Source organism: Myripristis murdjan, chromosome 18 (assembly GCF_902150065.1).
Source record: "Myripristis murdjan chromosome 18, fMyrMur1.1, whole genome shotgun sequence".
NCBI classification, from domain to species: Eukaryota; Metazoa; Chordata; class Actinopteri; order Holocentriformes; family Holocentridae; genus Myripristis; species Myripristis murdjan.
This window is the reverse complement of record NC_043997.1, coordinates 16,779,653-16,793,940: the sequence shown is the minus strand read 5'-3', so window position 1 is coordinate 16,793,940 and position 14,288 is coordinate 16,779,653. Positions and strand designations below refer to the sequence as shown.

Here is a 14,288-nt window from a genome sequence, read left to right as displayed (position 1 = left end):
CATGAATATTGCAGCCACAGGCGCACAGGCTGAATGTAATATATAACATACTGTAGGTCTGCTCGCCAGCGTCAGGGAAGATATAGTGTAGGTAAAAGGCTGTCGTTTGTAGCATGTTATCTAGTGTTTGCTGCTAGGTGGAGCCCTAGTATACAGCGAGAGCGGCAATCCAGATCCGAGTTTTTCCTCTCACCTTTCACTGGCTCTCCAAAGCCCTCAGTCTCCACACAGAATTACTCCCAGCCAGTGCGCACAATTGGTTTGTCATAGTCGCAGAGAGCTCAGTTTTGGACCCAAACAACTTTGATTTTCCCCCTGTGGAGCTTTTCTCTGAAGACTCCCCTCCCCTCCAAATTCTTCTGGATACTCTTTATTTTTATTTTTTTATTTTTATTTTTTTATTTTTATTTTTTGGGCGAAGGCTGCTGGCGTTTCGCCTTTCAGCTTTATGGGACGTGATGTAGCCACAGCACAGAAGGACGCCTTGTGCCATAAAGGGACGTAAGGGAAAAGTATTGAGGATACAACGCTAGGACCCTGGTCTTTTTTTACCCCCAGAAAATCACCAGGGTACGGATTCTAGGCGCATGCAGCTCAGATAGAGGCGATTTTAGGAGGATATTGATCGGAGTGATCTGAGGCAACTATTTGGATTCGTTGTTCTCTCTCTCCCGAGCGTTTGATTAAGTGTAGTCTTCATACACTGTGCGTAAGGACGATACCCAACGAGTGAAAGACTGTTACGAGAGAAATTATCACCCTTGCTTTCAATGGGAGGACCAGAGGTGCATCACCGTTTCATCAGTATTATCTAATTCCCCGGTAAGTGTGATATTCCCCAAGAAATGCATATCTTCCCCCCTGTTTGTGCGCATATCTAAAATTATCTGCAGTTTCAGCCAGGGGCGACAACATGCACGTAAATTAATCCCTGCAGCAATGTTAATGTGCTCTGTTTTGCTTTGCTCTTTAAAAAATGTGACACTTTTGGCATGCACTCTCTACTTAATTACTTTAACCGGGTTATTGATACGCTCAGGTGTCACCAGCGCTGATCAACGAGCGCCACATATTGATAGCCAATATGAAAATTTCAATTTGGCGCATTTTGTACTGATCGCTGCCCACTGGCCTTTGGCTTTTGGAATAATTAATCTGTCGGGTTAGAGGTTTTTAGATTATGATCTGATTTATCCGGGAATTGATGAGGAGCAATGAAAAGGTGCCGTCTCCATTCACAAGGTGCCTCAGACGATGCGCACCGATCTAAAAATGGCTTTGGGAAGAAGTTCCAGGGATGGACGCGTACCTATGAAGGAAGTTTTTGCAATCCAGAAAACGTTCACTTTAATTCCTTTAAATAATTACACTTTTCTCATGCTTTTTGCAATTAAAATGCAACATTTGCCTTTTGGGATTTTATAGCCCTCAACACTGTAGGTAGTGACTAAGACTGATAAAGACTAATCTAAATATTGTTTATACATATATATTTTAAACATTTTGAAAAGAAAATGGAGGATTTAGTCTTGTATTTTCTATTGCGGCTTGATGTCCAGGAAGAAAAGAAGAGGAATGAGAGTAAACAGACGCAGTGGTGGTCTCATCTGCATTTCGTAATAGGCCATATGTTAAGAACAAAATACTCAAATCTAGGTAGGCTACTTAATTAAGTATTTATCATATTTGCATGTTTGACCTGCAACTATGAATTTACTGTGGGTATTCAGACGGTTTATCCAAGTCTTGGTATAGGCTCTGTTGCAAAATATTGAGTGCAATCAACAATATAAGAAATGCTTGTTAATTATTCTGATCCTTTAATGCACACAGAGGAAGAGAAAGAATGAGAAAAGGAAAAACCTACATCTGCATTTTTTCTCTGTATGGTCGCCTGTGCTGAGACAGAGAGAGAGAGAGGCTGTCCTGTGTCTGGGAGAGAGGTACAGGGTAGATGGGGCCACTACTGAATGCTTTGATGTGAGGACAGCACACTGTCTTTCAGCATCAGAATCAAAAGTGGAAAAGGTAGCTAAGCCTATCATTTTGAATTGCCTCTGAAGTTTTCTCATCACTGCATGAATGATGCCTTTCATTTCCAATTCATCATTTGGAATATGGTTTCCTCTTTGCCTGCTTTACCATTTTGAATTTTATTCAGAATGAGGTAATAGCGGCAGATTCTCATTCAGGGCTATATTTTCCCCCCATTGCACATTGGATCACTTTGAAAAGCTGCCTGTGAATGGTCCCCTTATTTGTTGGTACAATACCAAAATGCAGGCCTTGGCTACCTGTCATGCAGGTGTGTGAGCGGCTTGCATGGTGTATCCTTTTCATGCCAGTATAATGTAAAATTATTGTTTATTATACCTCAATTGATAACATCATGCATCCTGTCCATTTAACCTGCATCTGTGGAGGAAGCCTCAAGCAGATGATGTTTGATTATGCACACGCACATGCACACGCACACGCTGCTTTTCCACTGCCAACAGTAAAAACCTTGACATCTTCCTCCAGGGAAACTCGAGGGGACATTTGATGCTTTCTGACTAAACAGTTATGTCAACCTGCACTTTGTTGTCAGTGTATCTTGTCCATTTTGGTTCAACAACACACTCCTTGGGGAATGATAACACTTACGGGTAAAACTAGCATCTACTGCACATACTTCAAACTCGAGGCTCACAGGCCAGATCAGGCCCATGGCACAATTATAGCTGGCCCACGAAGTGACTTTTGATTTGCTATAAATACCAGCCCAGTTCCATATGGCCCTCAACCCAGATACTACAAACCCCAACATGCACTGCAACACTCCGCGCTATCAGCACCATGAAACACCTGCGTGGCCCCGCCCCTTCCTCCTGGCCAGCTCATCAGCAGCCTGGCTGACATCAAAACAGTTATTAGTTAGCTAGCCAGCCAAAAGCAATGTCAAAATGAAAAGTGGTAAACAGGTGTTTTCAAGACAGATGGGAAGTTATTTTTTGTAATCATAAGTCAACCTGCCAGTATTTTGATGTTTGGCTTTGGAAATACTTTGGCACATTTTGACAATACTACTCGTGGGTTTAACATGAAAATATTAGTTTTATTTTTTAGTTGGATTAGTCATGTTTATGTTGTAGTAAAAACATGTATGACTAGATTTCGCTTCAGCAACATATCAGTTATCTGCTGATTTTCCGTGTGATGAAAGTATTTGGCATTTGAAAGGATTCAGATACAATATGCCGGGAAAAAAAGGAATGATGCTGTGGACTCTTTTCATGTCATTTTCTGCTCTTATCAGTTTGGTTTTTAGATATCCTGGTTTTGTTTTATACAACGACAGAGATGTTTCATGTAAAGCTCATACGTGTGTTAATCATTGTTTTTCCACAGGACATTTAGAGCAAAATAAGGACCACTTTGGCTGGTTGTGATTTATTAATGCAGCCCCTTTAGTGGTTGGAATTGACACCTCTGATTAGTGTGATACCTGGTGGGCCCTCACTATATGAAACTAAAATTAATTCTAGCGTTGCCCTCTTGAAGCTTGTATCACGTTGGAGTGCATTATTGGAAGATGCTGTGCTGAATATGAGCCACTCTGCTGCATATGGTTTGAATTCCTTATCTTGGCTAGAGATGCACACAGTAAGACCGGTAATAAGTGGGAGAAATAAACAGAAAAATAAACCAACAGGCAGAGTACACACTCATTCACTGCTTAGAGTTTACCAACCAAATCAGTATTTTTTTTAGATCTGCAAAATCTATCTAGTTATCATTCTATCTATCTGTCTGTCTTTCTATCTGTCTGTCTGTTTCCTATAATTGGTTGTCTGTGCTGTAAAAGACAGTGTAAAATGATGAAAATTAATAACTTAATAAAGCTAACAGGCATGGAGACTGCACAGCTACTGGGTTAGCTGTATCCAATACCGTATGTACTGATGCCCCATGTATATCTGGTGCTCGGCTGATAATGAAGATGTGGGACACTACATTAGGGCTGTCAGAGCACTATGGGAATGGAAGAAAAGAGATAATTCACCATTGCGCTCAGAGTTGTTCATGGTCCCACTGAGACAGTGCAACGACATCTATCATCTGACTTCAATGCTGCCATTGTCTTTGGGATTTTGTTATTGAGTACATACACCTTTTTGGCCCGAGCTGAAGGACAGAGATGTAGGTATTTGATTGGAAGGAGGACAGTCAAATGGTAGCATTACATTTCACGCTTTTTGTCTCCAAGGGATGCTATTACTGTGGCCCCCTGGGGTCCCACCCAGTTTCACTAGCCAGGAGTGGACGCAATCAGAGGAAGGAGCCCACAAACAGTTGTTGTGAAATGGATACGTTCTGGATAGCCGACTCCCTAAACATCTGCCTCATATAAAAAAAAAAAGCAGAATGAAATGGTGGAGGTGTTGTTTATGGCTTTACTCTCTCCACTCAATTTCTAAAATGAGTATGCATTGTAGTGTTTTCACAGCAACTTCTCCTTGGCAATTAAGAAAGAAGCCGACTGCCTTTACGCAGCTAAGTGTTTCAGTAATGGCTGTGTGTCTCTCAGCTCTTTGTTGTCTTTTGTGTTGCTTCTGATAAAGATGAGATGTTTTTTTTTTTTTCTGTATTTTCTCCCATGAAAAATTGGTGGCATTCTTAACCCTAACAGCGCTTTGCTGGGTCCATTCAAATCCTGATGAGATGAAGTTCTGTTCCCTTTTTTGTCTCCGTGGTGTCCCTCCTCCTGCATGTTTCTTTTACTATTTAAGACCCAAATGTTATGCTGGCCCATATTGCTCCCTGTGGTATGGCTTATAATGATGTGGGTTAATTTGGTGACCTCATTGTACACTGTTTTTTTTTTTTTTTTTTCTGTTGGGGCATTTGTATTGTTCTTCAGAAGCAATCCCACTTTGTGTAATGTTGCTATCCTTTCTGTTTTCCCTACTGATGTATAGTGTAGTTTTTCTGTAAGAGAATTTGTGTTTCTTTCCAAAACCAGTTCCATTTATTTGATTTGATTTTGCCTTTTGGACATGATTGCATGCCAGGTGGAATTCAATTTGCCATTGCAGTATGAATGGAGACATGGGCTCTTCAATTTTCTTCATTAGGTTTGCTTATATGGGATACAGCTTGATAGCTTCCATTATGTACAGTGAGGGCCTTTACTGGTGTATCGATTTGAATAGCCATTCTTGAGACTGTAAAATTTCAGAAAATCGTCTCTCGGTCTCAGTGTTCCTCTCTGTTGTCAATTTTTTTTTTTTTTTTTTTTTTTTTTTAACTGCGTAGCTCAAGTGTGAGGTGATTCATTTGAATTGAATTCTTGGGAGTGAACAGCATTAATGGGTTTTCCCCTCAAGGCAGCTTTACACCCACCACCTAGACCGTAAAGTTTAGTGGAACCTCTGTCAAACAGTAATTTGCAAATGATTTTTAAAAATAATTTATTTGAGCCTAAGTCAGTGCTTCCTGAATAGGGTTTGATCAGTAGGACAGCACAGCATTTTAGAACCTCACCGAAAAGTATTTGAAAGTTAATTTGGTGCACCTCTGCCTGAATAAAAGTGTATCTGATAGGTAAAGATATCATTTTTTGAGGCCAGTCCTGATATCCAATATAATCTCACTCATAATTATTGATAATATACGATTATCAGTTTTTGTAAGGTGCAAATGCAGGTGCACTTCAGATTCAGCTTTTCTCTTGTTTATTGAAGGACAACTGTTTCGTAAAGAAGAGACCCTGCTAGTTTTATTTATGTTACTAATTTGTAGTTGTTGCATTGATTAGAAAAGGTCACAAAATGCCAAATTTCAGAATCAGCCCACTATCCCCAATAACAATGATTTTTGTGTCAATAGGGATACTGCTTTTTTTGCTGCTGTCGATACTGATTGGTCCATTCCTAGTAACTGACTGTATCTTACCTGTCCTAAAACTGTAAACTTCACTTTCCCGGTACTCCAAACAGGTTAAAATCAGCTCTTAGGATCCTTGACCCAGGTCTGCAGTATAGTGCAGTAGGATCTCTGGATGAATAAGAACCTTCATTTTTGTTTTTAGATATATGAATGCTTTGCCTGTAGTGATAAGGCATGCTACTGTACGGGTACATACATTGCTCAAAGGTATGTACAAATTGGTTTCAGATGTGATATTTCCTCAGTCTGCATGTACAGTCATCTCTTTTGGCATCAGAGGCTGTTGATTTCTTGTGGCTTTACTGTTAATATTCCTCATGCATTCCCTTCACATTAGCCAAAAACACAGTCACAAGAAGAGGTGCGGATAGCAGCACCTGGTAATCATGATCTTTTTGTATTACATTCCTCTTGGCAGTTAGGAGTAATACTAATAATAATAGATTATAGTGAGTGAGGCTTACAATTTCAGCACAGATGATATTTTCCACAGCCACCACTCACTGACCCAGCCGTTGTAGGGATGATCCCATGCAGCTGTGTATTTATAGTTATAAGCAATGTACAATTGCGATGCATTAGCAATTGCCATGTGGAAATAATTTTTGTTTACTGTTGAATGTAATATTTTCACCTGTGGCAAGGGAGATAAAGCAGGCCACATAGTGAAAGCACATTCCTGTGGGCCAAATCTGGTCCACTGATGTAGTCAGGGCCTTGGTTTCCTTAAGTCCCAAAGATAGGAACTATCATGCTGTTCGGAGTGAGACAGGTTGGTCTGCTGGGGCCGTTTTTTTTTTCGAGGCAGGGATGTCACAAAAGAAGAAAAGAAAAACCTGCAAATAAAAGGGAAAGCACATGGCCAAGGGAAGGTCCTTGAGGTCTGTGCCTCCCTCGACACTTAAGCTATCCTGTCTCAGAGAAAGCTTGGACATAAAAATTTTTGACACAGGCTTTTAGGAACATCTGAACACTAAATTACAGGAAATGGGGTTATGCCTAAGATGGAGACTGCAGCTCATGTCTGATGGAAAGAGCAGACAATTAGTTTTTTGATTCTATATACCATTTAAAAGTGAGCCCAAAGTGTCAGCAGCATTTTAAGTGGAGTGAAAAAGAAATCGGTGGACAACACCATGACAGGAGCCATTAATATAAATGGGTGTTTTCACCATAGTACACAAAGAATATTTCATTGCAGCTCTGCATTGAAATCTGACAATTATAAGGTCACCAGCGAGAAAACACAAGGTCTGACAGTACCTTTTTGTGGAAGGAATTGAGTGCTGTGGCATCAGTGTTTTGTAGGACATCAGGGCCCTGAAACAAAGATTGGAACATAAATGCTCGAAGCTTTTTGGAGGTTTATGAGATAGAAAGGATGAATGCTCACTGCTATTTTGCCCTGCGAGTCATGAAGTATTTTCTTCGGGTGCAATATTGTCAGACACAAAGGGTGAAAACCGTAGTGAGACAGTGACGGCAATTTGTGTAAGATGGGCGGCAGAGCAAGAAATATTGACATTGTTCTGTTCATCTCCCTCATTTGGCAAACTAACCTATTGTTCCCAGCATGATTATGGGGATTATCAAGTTATTTCCAGGTTCTTCCTCATCGGCTTGATTACCACCAATTGTGGTTGGAAAGAGGGAGTGGTAGGTGTTGATGAAGTGCTGTATGATTTCTGGGGGTTTTCATGCCACTCCAATGAATATGGAGTGTTGAAGTGATGTGAGGTCATGGCCTGTTTTCATGGCTCCCCAACTGATTTATCCTGACGCTGAATTGAAATAAAGTATGGGCTTTGGGAGAGACATTCCATTGTGTAGAAGTAAGAGATGAGACCATTGGTACTATAAAATCAATGTGGGACCACAATGCAGTGGCTACTGCTGCATGCACAACTGAGATGAGAAACAATACACACAAAAGAGCTTTGGCTGTGTTTTGCGTTCCAGTGCCATGTCACATTAATTCTGGTAATTGATGCATTCAGTGTGAATGAAGCCCTGGGAGGGGACGACGTTGTCTAGCTCAAGTGTGCACACCAGCATGACCAATGACACTTCTCCCTCAAAAACTTTGTACGTGGAGACATTCTTTTAGTTTGCAGTTTTGATTATTTCCAAGCCACCACTCCACGCTCAATTTGACACTTAGGAATACTTAGAAGGCTCGTTCTAACATTTTAAAACTCCTGCAGAGTAAAACACAAAGACTACATTGCCAGTTTAGTCTGAACACAATACATTAACAAGGGTCTGCAGTTCTAAATGCCAACATACTTTCTTTATAGGAACGGAGAGGAAAAGGAATCAAGACTCACGTGTCCTTCTTATATGCGAGAAACATCTGTAGCCCTGCAGCACTTACAGCATATTTCTCCATTAACTTCACTGATGGATTTATCCTAATTTTCTAAATAGTCTATCAGTTAAGGGACTGAGATTTCTAATGGTTTCCAGTCAAATATCCTAAACCATGATGCATTACGTACTGGCATTCAGTAACTGCTGTCATGTACCACCATGTTGCATGAATGGCCTATAGGGTGATATTAGTAAGGACCTCATGATACAATACATATGATGATACATGGCTCATGATTTGTATCACAATACTTTGCTGTATTGTAGAGAACTGACTGAGAATTATAAACAGAGCTTAAAATAACCAGCCTACCCCATTATTTGACAAATTCAGCGACTTAAAAGAACCAAATTCAAAATTAAAATATATTAAAATATATAAAAACAAAATTAGCACAGTGCACCAAAATGTAGAAATCATCCCATTGTATGAAAATGAATTGCAAAAATGATACTCTGGAGTATTGTGAAAAATGATTTTGCGCCATCCAGCTGTATTGATTTTGTTTGTTTGTTTGTTTGTTTTTTGCAGAGCTCTATAAGCTGATGCCCTGATACTACAGCACCTCCCTAGAGTCAACTGAGAAAAAAAAAAAAAGACCAATATGTATTCTTGGTGTAGAAATCTGTCCGCACGGTTTATAAACTGTGCTCTTGGATTCATAATCCATGCCTTCGAATTACGAATCCGTGCATCCATGGATTTGGACACTGTGCCCTCGGATATGCAATCAATCCATGCGCTCAAACGACTTTTTTCCTCAGAGAGCAGGGGGCATAATCCGAGGGCATGGTTTACAGATCTCTGTGCATGGATTCGTAATTTTAGGGCATGGATTATGAATTTGAGAGCACAGTTTAGAAACCATGTGCACATTTTCTTTTTTTTCTTTGTTTTTTTTGTCTCGGCTGACCCCAGGGGTGCTCCATATGATACCAAAATTCCACTGCAATATGTTGAAATCAGCAGTGCTGTTCGGATTGTTTAAATCTGCATCCCAAAAAGCAGTTGTTGTGTAACACTGTTACCACCCCACGAGAACTGACCCAATGGATATGAGAGTAAGATGTGTACTGTATCTTTAAAATGCGATTTGCAGTGCCGATATGGACCCAAAAATGTCAACTTAGCATTTAAAGCAATCCAAGCTGCTCTTATGACCCTGTCGGTGGTGTTAAAAGGTATCCAAAAGCTATCAAACTGACATAGCCTGACAGAGCTGCAGTACATCAACCCCTTTACTACTCTGTAAAGTCTGATACATTTGTCTATGTGCATTTTACAGTTTTTTTTGTGACAATATTGACAGATTTGCTTTATTTTTTTATCTTCCCTGAACTTTAGATCAGTGAAAAGGATTCAAACAAAGATGCAGTGCTTCTCTGAGACTGAAGCTCTAAAAGAAGTTAATTTATGGCCGGTTTAGAAGGCAGGTTTGGGCTTGAATGCATAATGAGCAAGTGCACCTGCAGCCGCATACAAATGAATGGAAATGACGGTTAGTATTTACGCCTCCCTAAACCATTGGGACCTCCTGATCTGACCACTAATTGGCCAGCAAAGAGAAATGAAGACGGTTTCCCTTTCCACAGGCTGCTGTATCTGCAAATATCAGGTGCAGTTTGCATTTAACAGCTTTGCACCCTCGTTTTACACCAAAATTGCGTGTCCCATCCGCTAAAATGCCTTCACAGAACATTTGTCATTGACAGGAAGATGCTACTGTACATGGTCCAATAAATCATGCTTCACAAATCCAACCGAAGACCTACCTTGAGACAGGGAAAAAAAGGATTTAATTAACTTATCTCGGTTCGATAAAGGATTGTTAAGCGATCAATATGGCATATTGTATGGCATATACACAATTGTAAGCAGTCCAGTTAATTGCTTTCCGGTGTATTTTTAAAATACTAGTTCTATAAGAACAGTTTCAACTTTACCCAACACCTTGATATACTTCCTCAGCAGTTTGACATATTCTTCCTTTAAGAATATTTGCTTTCCAACCTTAATTACCTTGTGTGGATAAAAATTTCATAACAAATCTTTTCATTTGCAGACCGTCTGCTGTGCCTGCCTTGCAATTCATGAGCGTTTGTAATGGCACAGTAACCATGCCCTGCTGAAAGTTTTCAAATTACACCAATATTAAAATACTTTGTCTCCATTTATGCTTGATTGATCATTTATGCAACTGATACAGCAGTTAGAAGCATTTTCTTGCGTGTGGATAGTCCCACAGTTATAGACTTGTGTCTGTATCACAACGGGTCAGTTCTTCTGTTTTTAATTAAGAGGATGCATTTATTTTCATGTATTAAAATTGGGCTTAGCCATTCAGTTGATCAGAATCAGATTTAAGCGGCGACTTCAAAATGTATTGCAGCAGTTCAGCATCTCCCTCTGCGCTTGTGACTTAGACCAAATTGATTTTCCTAATCGATAGCATAGGATTGGATTTAGGAGTGGGGGGTGGGGGTGCGATCCGGCAGGGCTGCCTGTCTCAGCCAGCAGGCCCTTCGGGTTCAGTCCTTCGTTCCTGTCAGTGAGAGCTGCAGCTCGTGGGAATGATGTGCTTTAAACCCGTATACCTGCAATTCTGCCTCATTTCAGGTTGGGATGATGACAGCGCAACTGTGGATCCTTTGGCAAAAATAAACGTTCCTGCCAGCCCTTTGTCACCTTTGGGATGGAGATGACTGAATTGATGTGCCGCCCCAGTGGAGCAAAACCATTTAAAACGACAACACATTTTTGTCTCACCTTGAACTTAATTGACTGCCTGAAAGCTGCTGTTTGAAAAGTGCTGACAGGATGACTTCTTTTGTTGTTTGGAAACAGTAGCTATTGACAGACCCCCTTTTGTGTCTTTTTAATGCTATTATTGTGACACCTGCATGCATGTGCAGTATATGTCAGATTTATAATTTGCAGTATATTTAAAAATCCATGTGACATATATAGTTTGTATTGTCAGTCATAATGGTTTCATGCATTTGTGTGCATTACATTTCTGTAGGGAGCAGAAATGGCATAAGAGCTCCTACTAGTCAAGGGTTAAAACAAAATACAAAGTTCATTCTGTATCCTGGATTGTGGCCATAGCAATGGAAGAGTATCTTTTGGGCGGTACATTTAATTAAAATTTTATCAAAATTGCAATATGGCAAAGTATAATATTCAAATTGCTTTTTTGACAGTTCTTTGACAAAGGTAAAATGTGTGACAAAATGCCATGAAGTGTGGTGCTACAGAGATGCCCTGGCTTACAAATTGTCGTCTCCAGACATAAAACGTGTTTGTTTTGTGCAGACCCCAGCAGAAACGATCATCATTTTAATAGTTTTCTTTTTTTTTCCCAGTGAAAATAAAAACAAAAATGAGCCGCTCTTTCTAAAATTGTGACTCATACTGCAATCATATTGCAATCACAATGCCTAATACGATTTGTTTTTGTTTAGCCCCGGTATCTGTTGTCTTGCACAGCGCTAATGCTATTCGCGCTTCAGTCTACAGCCTTGTAGTTAGAAGTAGCAGTTCTGTAACAAGGAGCTTGACGGCGAGTACGTCAATGACCCAGGTGTCCGCCAGTGTCTCTGTCAGTCGTGACAGCTAGAGGAGGGGGTCCCAGTTAGGCTGTCACTGCCAAAGACAAACCCCCCAACCAACACTGGCCTTGCCTGTGATGCTGAACTGCTGCGGTGCAATGGTGGCAGCAGTGGGATTTCTTAGAGGGGAGCCACAAGACTGTAATCAGTCATTATGTCAGAAGCAGGCCCCGTGAGCCCCGCTCCAGCTCATTCAGCCAAATAATAAGCAGCAGATAACGGTGTTGGCGTGCAGGCAGGAACAGAGCCCCTTGGGCGAGGAGCTGGGAAATGGGGGGCCTTCTCCCTCATCTGCGTACACAGGGACATCACCTTGGTTCAAGGGCTGGATCGAGCGCTCATGCTGTGCATCTCGGCTGTTGTTCGCCATCCCTCCGACGGTTTGTGGTACACTGACGGCTTGAGGGGCCATGTGGGAAGATTGATACGATCGTTTCTGTGCAGCACGTGCAGGAGAAAGTAAGGCTAGCATTTCCAGGATATCTAATGAATAATACACTCATTTATAATCATGATGTGTAATAGTAGCAGGCAGAAATGCGCAATAGAGTGAGAGGATGTGTTAAATAATAAACGCCTCGGATGATCAGGAAAAACGATCATGTCTCGGCTCATTGTATCTCCAACAAATCTCGGAACATGTATCCTGAAATATCCCTCTGCGGATACGACTGAATTCACTTTTTTTGTAGCATTTTTAGCTATTCTTTTATAGTTTCAATTCCAACCTTCTAAGAATGCTGACTATGCGGTATTGAAAGAAAGAGCCCCACTCCCCCCGCATACACACATCACAACCCCACAGCCCCCCTCCCTCTATGCTCCCGGCACCCTGTTCCCCTCCACCCCTCTTGGATTTTTGTCATTCCATAACAAGGGTCACAGTCGCCTATTGTCCTGCTATAGCCCTTCTCGGCACGGTTGTATTGACTGGTTCTGCTGGGTGACTGGTGCCGTATTACATCTATACATCACTGGGAAGACAGAATGACAGACAGTGGGAGCTGGGACGTCAGAGCCTCCTCTCCAGGCGACTGACAGCCACTCCCTTCCTGTTCTCTCCAGCGATACTCTGTCTTCTGACAGAGGCTGCATTGATAGCTGCAGACCTCCCTCCCACGCCTCACTAATACACTTGACAAGCTCACGGTATGGACATTTTCGTGGCAGATCATGCAGTATTCTTTTGGCTCACAAAGAATGTTTTTGGTGGGTCTTAAGCGGCTTAGTACATACACTCATAGATATATAAATGCATTTTGTTCATCGACTGCCACGTTGTAATTGGTTCAGTCTGTATGCAGAGATTGATAGCTAGATTAATCTCGCCAAAATGTTAAGCTTTTATAATCTTCTCACGAACCACTTTTACCCACTCATACATAATAAATGCAGCTAAAAGGCAGACCGACATAGACCAAATCGCTTAGCACTGTAGCATGCTAGTTCCACGTGGAAAATGTGAAACTGGTGCATGCAGCTAGACGATGATCTCATTCAGGTCAGTGGAGGTCAATCCTTTATGGAATTTCTGCCCATAATGATTAATAAGGTAGGTGTAGTTATTGCCTTGGAAGTCATCAGTGGAATGCTGGAGTTAAGCAGTTATCTGTAGTCCAATTTCTTTACACCTGGGTGTGTTTGCTCTTCCAGAAGTCATTATTTGTTCTATTTCTGTTCATTTTCTTGTACTCTAAACTTGTCAATAATGAGCAGCCTATAATTGATTGCTACAGAAGACAAGGATACCTTTAGGATGACAGTATTTTTTCTCACTTGTCGGGCTCACAGTAGCAGACAGAGAAGTATCAAAAGTACCTTGTGGTGCTGAGAGACTACACCATTTTTGCCTTCCCACCAGCAGCCCTAGACCAAAGGTCCATTTAGTGGGGGCTCTGTTGTCACCGACGAGTGCTGTGAAAGGTTAGGCTCCTGTAATCTTGTTTATGTTTTTGGTCAGTGGTAAGCCTCCCTAAGCCAGCTTTGTGTCAAACACAGCTGGGGAGCCTTTTATAATGGCAGCTGAGCAGAAATAATTGGACCAGCAGCTTGGATGCAGCCATGACACACAGGTAATTTGCTAATTTCTATCTCTCAGCTGGTGTCACTGATGCGGGAAACGTGTTATTCACAACAAGTGTGTAAAAATGTATTTATAGTCATATTATGCCACTTTGGTTGAAATGGAAATGATGGAGATGGCTCATGTGGGAGTTGTTTTGATTTTAATACATATTTGTGCCAATTACTTCCAACTACACTTTCCTAGTGCTCTGTGGTATCTCTCAGGAAAAAATACTTCTTTTCAAATTGAATGTCACAGTACAATAATCAAACCCCTGATTTACATGACCCCCTGAAATCTTCAATTAAAA

The 14,288-nt window shown here is 41.0% G+C and overlaps 1 protein-coding gene across 4 annotated transcripts in view; it reads left to right on the top strand.

Moving 5' to 3' along the window:
* Window positions 1-244: 244 nt before the first annotated feature.
* The window catches only part of LOC115376785 (adhesion G protein-coupled receptor L3), a 209,142-nt gene continuing 195,098 nt past the window's right edge, over window positions 245-14,288 (top strand). For all 4 annotated transcript variants that reach the window (XM_030076553.1, XM_030076550.1, XM_030076549.1 and 1 more), the window contains exon 1: window positions 245-822. The gene's annotated coding sequence lies outside the window, so the exon portion shown is untranslated. The remainder of the gene's footprint in view (window positions 823-14,288) is intronic.